Genomic DNA, 6,295 nt, shown 5'->3' with positions numbered 1-6,295 from the left:
AAACGTTACGACACTGCTGAATTGACACTAAAATGCTATGACACTGCTGAATTGACACTAAAATGCTATGACACTGCTGAATTATGACACTAAAACGCTATGACACTGCTGAATTGACACTAAAATGCTGACACTGCTGAATTGACGCTAAAATGCTATGACACTGCTGAATTATGACACTAAAGCGCCATGACACTGCTGAATTGACACTAAAATGCTGACACTGCTGAATTTACACTAAAATGCTATGACACTGCTGAATTATGACACTAAAACGCTATGACACTGCTGAATTGACACTAAAATGCTATGACACTGCTGAATTGATGCTAAAATGCTATGACACTGCTGAATTGATGCTAAAATGCTATGACACTACTGAATTATGACACTAAAACGCTATGACACTGATGAATTGACACTAAAATGCTATGACACTGCTGAATTGACACTAAAATGCTATGACTGCTGAATTATGACACTAAAACGCTATGACACTGCTGAATTGACACTAAAGCGCTATGACACTGCTGAATTGACACTAAAATGCTGACACTGCTGAATTTACACTAAAATGCTATGACACTGCTGAATTATGACACTAAAATGCTATGACACTGCTGAATTATGACACTAAAATGCTATGACACTGCTGAATTATGATGCCAAATGCTACGACATTGCTGGATTATGATACTAAAATGCTATGACGCACTGCTGCTAAAGAAAACAATTATCTTTATTTTTTAATAAGTTAACATGTGGAGGTTAGGAACACATGTTAATCCCATAGTCAAATCAAACCTATGTGACTAGCATGATGGTGTTGGTTTTAGCGAAGTGCTCCTCACAGAGCAGAAGCTAGCAGCCACCTGCTGGCTGCCACACAGTGAGACTGAGCCTCCTCTGACTGACACGGTTGGATCTCCATGCTTAATTTCCAACCTTATCAAGTGGATAGTGTGCTGTCTGTGACTTTGAAGACGAACCATATAAAGTTTACATTGCATTTGATTTACTTAAAAGTTTGTTTGTTTGTTTTTTGTTTTTTAATTTGAAGAAGAGGACGGGACTCTGATCTATGGGTGCAATTTTGTACTTTGTTTTCTGAAGTCACGGAATCAGATTGGACCTGCCGACAGCCTGACTCTCCTCACCAAAGCACTTTGCAAATTGAAAATCAGCCCTGACAAGGTCAGGAAAAATCTATGCCCTGAGCTTTTTGAAAGCTTGCGGAGAAGAGACTGCCTGGTCTGAGATCAGTTTGTTATTTAGCATTTGTGCCATGTTTTTCTCAAAAGCTTCACAGCTTCACCTTTACAGCTTCAATAAAATCCTCATTTAATCAGCAAATATCTGTCCTACTATTATCAGTATGATCAGTTCAGTACACGTGACACTGACGAAATGAATCAAGTGTGGTAGAGTTGGGGAAACTTTAAAAGCTCTGGGATCTGGGGTCTGAGGTTTGGGCTCTGAGGTCTGACCTCTGAGGTCTGGGATCTGGGATCTGGGCTCTGGGCTCTGGGCTCTGAGGTCTGGGGTCTGGGCTCTGGGCTCTGAGGTCTGAGGTCTGGGCTCTAGGGCTCTGGGCTCTGGGGTCTGAGATCTGGGCTCTGGGCTCTGGGGTCTGAGATCTGGGCTCTGGGCTCTGAGGTCTGGGGTCTGAGGTCTGGTCTCTGGGGTCTGGGGTCTGAGGTCTGAGATCTGGGCTCTGGGGTCTGAGGTCTGAGGTCTGGGCTCTGGGCTCTGAGGTCTGGGGTCTGGGCTCTGGGGTCTGAGGTCTGGGGTCTGGGACCAGAGTTCTCCACCCACTCTCTACCAGGCTGCCTCTCAAAGCCCTGGGGCTCCACCAGCCTTCTATAGACCCGTGCCCACATCCCAGCAGCTCAGCGGGCACATGCTGGCCTGCTCCACCATGCTAGCTCATTGCTCACACCCTTATTTGGGCACAGCCTGCCCGGGAAGTGCCAGATGCCTGATTACCTTGTTTCATGACTGAGATGTATGTGTGTGTGTGTGTGTGTGTGTGTGTGTGTGTGTGTGTGTGCGTGTGTGCATGTGTGTGTGTGTAATGATGAGGGGTGGGGCATGTGTGTCCACTTCCAACAGTGTGTGTGTTCACCTCCAACAGTGTGTGTTCACCCATGGCCAGATCTCTGGAGAATTGCCCAGGCTTCAGTATTGCCCACTGGCTGCCTGCCAGTAATGGACTGATGTATGGGGCAGCGGGGCAACAGCGTAACAGGGCAATGGGACAATTGGGCAGTAGGACAGCGGGATAGCGGGGCAGTGGGGCAGTAGGATAGTGGGACAGCAGGGCAGCCTAACAGTGGGGCAGAGTACTGCAGGCCAGGCGATGTTTCTAAGTGTCTGACAATGTGCGGAGTGACAGTGGTTTGTGTGATATGGAGGAATCTTTTATATTAGAGGTGTTCAGGAAGCCAATGGAGTCTGTGGGGATTGAGGGGAAGGATAATAAGAGCACGTAAGCCTCGATTGTCTGTGGACGTGTAGATATTTGAGGGAGAAGAAGGGAATGGAAATTCAAAATGATTCTGGTCTTGTTGAATGAAGTGAGATGCACCGAAGTGAATAATGAGACACAAAAACACACATGCTAACACATAAACACATCCTGTGTGTGAAAGCATAGTGTAAAAGTAAATGAACATCCAAGATAGTCTCTTTTTCTGTCAGCTGAGGAGAGATGTAGAGATCATGCCAACTGTAACAAAGCTTTGGACCTTGTTATAGAGGCTGGACTTGCTGTCTAGCCAAGCACAACATATCTGGCATTAGGAAACACAGTGGATCATGTAATGTTTGTATTGTGGCCATGTTGCTGAAGAAGTTACACTAACGCACACTTACATGCCACACACACACACACACACACACACACACACACACACTACATATATACGAGCATACGCCCCTCTGCTGAAACTATGTGCTGGATTTGTGCCAATCTTGTAGGAAATAGATATGATTGACTAAGAGCTTCACTGGGCCTCAGGCCTGCTTATTTGTTATTAGATTTAAACCTTTGTGAAGAGAAATAAATTCTTTAGATGTGTGATTTTTTTTTTTGTCTCCCAGTGTCTGCCCTAGTGTGTTTAGTGTGTGATGCCTTTGTCAGGGGAGATGGCTCGGCATGTTTGCTGCGTGTTGTTAAGGGCTGCTTGTATGTGAGGATGTTGGTGTCGCTCTGTGAGAGTAGCATGTCCAGCCAAGGCCTGATCTCTTCCAGGATTCATGCGTGGTAAATCCCCAGCATTGCTCAGGGAATCAGTGTGCCTTTTCATTGGACTATAGCGAACACAGAGACGCCCACAGTGTTGAACAGTTCTGTGACCATTTAGCTGACAGAGAGAAACAGAGAGAGTGAGAGAAAGAATGAGAGAGAGGAAGATAAAGGCAGAAGTAGGACAGGAAGCCTGAAGGACAGAGAAATGGTGGGATTCTGGAGTGTAATGCTCAGAGAAGGAGGGTTACAGTTTGAGTAACAGGGAGAGCAAGAGAGGTGTAGAGCTGCAGAGATGGGAGGGGAGACAGATGAGTGAGAAGAACCGAAGCGAAAGATGTTGGCTTCCATATGACTTTCATTCAGCCTCTTGGAGCAGCAGTGTGCAGACAGACATGTACTGGCCCTGTGCACCTTACAGGCTGTGTGGTGCTCCATATGGCTGGTTTCTGTGGTGATGGCTATAATCAGCCTCCTGGATCTGGATCCCAGAGCCTGTTGGTTACCAATCTCCTCCCTCCCTGGCCGTTGGGACTGACCTTCCAGTTGCCGCTCCAGCTGTCTGGACTCCTTCCTAATAAACAGGAAGATGATATGACACTTGCATGTCATACCAGATAAGCTATGTGCAGTCTTCTTTCCTTCCTCGGTCTTCGTCAGGTTCTCTCTTCCTCTCCCCTTTCTTTCACTCAAATCAGTCTTAACCTATGTTAACCCAGCAGTGTCGGGGTTAATGAGTTGGCCGGTGTTGATCACTCCAGCATGTTTGCAGCCAGCCCCCCCTGCTGGCCATGTCTGAGGCCAATCCTCCACAGCCTGGAGCACCACCCAGGGGTGCCCGGGGCCGAATGCCCAGTAATGAGCCGGGGCGATGGCATCCACTGCTGGAGCGTTCCGCTCTAATGAGGCAGCTGCTGCACATCTGGAACTGCTGAGATGAGGCCTGCAGGCAGAGATAGCAAAGACATGGAGGACTCACACACTTTACAGCCCGCAGAGCAAGAGTTTCTCTCTCTGTCTGACTCTGTGAAGCACTCCCTCTCTCTCTCTCTCTGACTCTGTGAAGCACTCCCTCTCTCTCTCTCTCTGACTCTGTGAAGCACTCCCTCTCTCTCTCTCTCTCTCTGTCTCTGTGAAGCACTCCCTCTCTCTCTCTGTCTCTGTGAAGCACTCCCTCTCTCTCTCAGCTCTCATATTCTACCATATTCCATCCAATACTGTATCTCGGTCACCAGCCACTGTTGACAGCAGTGTATGTATATCAGTGGTGTGTGTGGAAATGTAGGGTAATGTCTTTTGTAGTTAGGGGACATGTGCTGACTACTGTAATGAGGCGGAGGTGGTTGAGGACAGTTCCCAAATAAAACCCTGTTATTAAGGAGTAGCTGCGTACAGCAACACTGTATACGTTTAACATGGGACCCAGTGACGGCCAACATATGCTCACAATATGAAGCCAGCAACACACCACAAAGTCACGCTTTACACACGCTTTACACAATTAAGTCACGCTTGAAACATGCTTTATACTACAAAGTCACACTTTAAACACGCTTTATACAATTTATACCAGACACATTTATACCAGGCTGTTAATGTTATATGACATACACTGTTATATGACAGACTCTGTTATTGTTATATGACACACTGTTTTATGACACACTGTTTTTGCTGTATTACACATTCTGTTATATGACAGACTGTTATTGTTATATGACACATTTTGTTATATGACAGCCTGTTATTGTTATATGACACACTATGTTATATGGCACACTCTGTTATTGTTATGACACATACTGTTATTGTTATATGACACACTCTGTTAGTATGATTTATATGACTCCCCTATTAATGCATGATTTTACTCTTACTACTCTGCTGTATTCAAATTTATCTCATTCCAGACCAGTGGCACTATATGTATTTTACTGCTTGTTAATAATTGTATGGTGAAATAATATTATTCTTTGTTGATTCTGAATAAGTGTATAGTAGTATGCTAATTGGTTTATTTATTTTTGAGAATATGGTACATTAAAGGTTCTTTCAAGTGGCTGTATGATATACTATATGCAAATACATTTCAGCAAAATGTATTCCTGTATGTGAATAGTTTTATGTTATGAATATGTCACCGGTAATGTTGTATATAGATTTACAATAGTACAAGGTTATTAAACTGAAATAGCAGTCTTATACACGTCACTACTGCATTCCAATGAAGTGTATAATTGTATGAATAAATGAAGTATGTTATGATACTCCTACTGGTTTATTCCTATGTAGGTGAATTACTAAATGAGGCTGACCTGCGTCAGGCTCCGTGACTGCCTGGAGGGGATGTTTTTACCCTGTAAGGCGAGGGGCACTTCTGAGCTGTCTGCTGAATTCAGCTCGTGCCAGGGTAAGCCACCTTGGAATGCATTCTGACGTCGTGGTGTAGGTGCCAGCTACTCTTGAAGTTACAGCCAGCTGTGGGTATGCGTGTGTGTAGGGTGTGTGTATGGATGTGTTAGCATATGTGTATGAGCGTGTCAGAGTTTGTGTGTGTGTGTGTGTGTGTGTGCTTGTGCATGGCTGTGAGGTACCTAAGACATTGGTAAAACAAGCCGTAATATGTGTCAGCTGTGATACTTTTGATCATTAAGTCATATCCTATCACTGGTTGATGTAGGATGTCTTCAGTCTGGACATGGATTGCAAACAGAAGGTCATCTGGTTTAGATATTGAGCCTGAAACTAATGCAGCAGTTATCACCCACTTAGTGACATGCATCAGTGACCTCCAGAGAACCAATCAGAAATGCACACAGCCCAGATCCCGGTACATGGCCAGCTGTAGCCACACCAACAGAATGAACTGGTCTACAGCTGACTTCAAAGAAGAAAAAAAAAAGAAAAAAAACTGCCTTGCAAGGTGCCATGATACCCGACGGGATCTTTTAAAACCTAGTGAGAAGTGAAATGGTACCATGGCTATCCCTAAGACCAGCACAGAGCTCAGAGCTCAACCACAATGTAGACCATAATATGTTGTTTAAA

At 44.9% G+C, this 6,295-nt stretch overlaps 1 long non-coding RNA gene across 1 annotated transcript in view; it reads right to left on the bottom strand.

Annotated features, from left to right (window-relative positions):
* Positions 1 to 2,450: 2,450 nt before the first annotated feature.
* LOC145659899 (uncharacterized) overlaps positions 2,451 to 6,295 on the bottom strand; it is a 21,010-nt gene continuing 17,165 nt past the window's right edge. The window contains exon 4 of the long non-coding RNA XR_014126055.1: positions 2,451 to 4,190. This is a non-coding gene — a long non-coding RNA (uncharacterized LOC145659899). The remainder of the gene's footprint in view (positions 4,191 to 6,295) is intronic.

This window comes from Electrophorus electricus, chromosome 11, assembly GCF_041902795.1.
Source record: "Electrophorus electricus isolate QZ-2024a chromosome 11, ASM4190279v1, whole genome shotgun sequence".
Taxonomy (NCBI): domain Eukaryota; kingdom Metazoa; phylum Chordata; class Actinopteri; order Gymnotiformes; family Gymnotidae; genus Electrophorus; species Electrophorus electricus.
The sequence above is the reverse complement of the archived record's forward strand: the minus strand, read 5'-3'. Positions and strand labels throughout refer to the sequence as shown.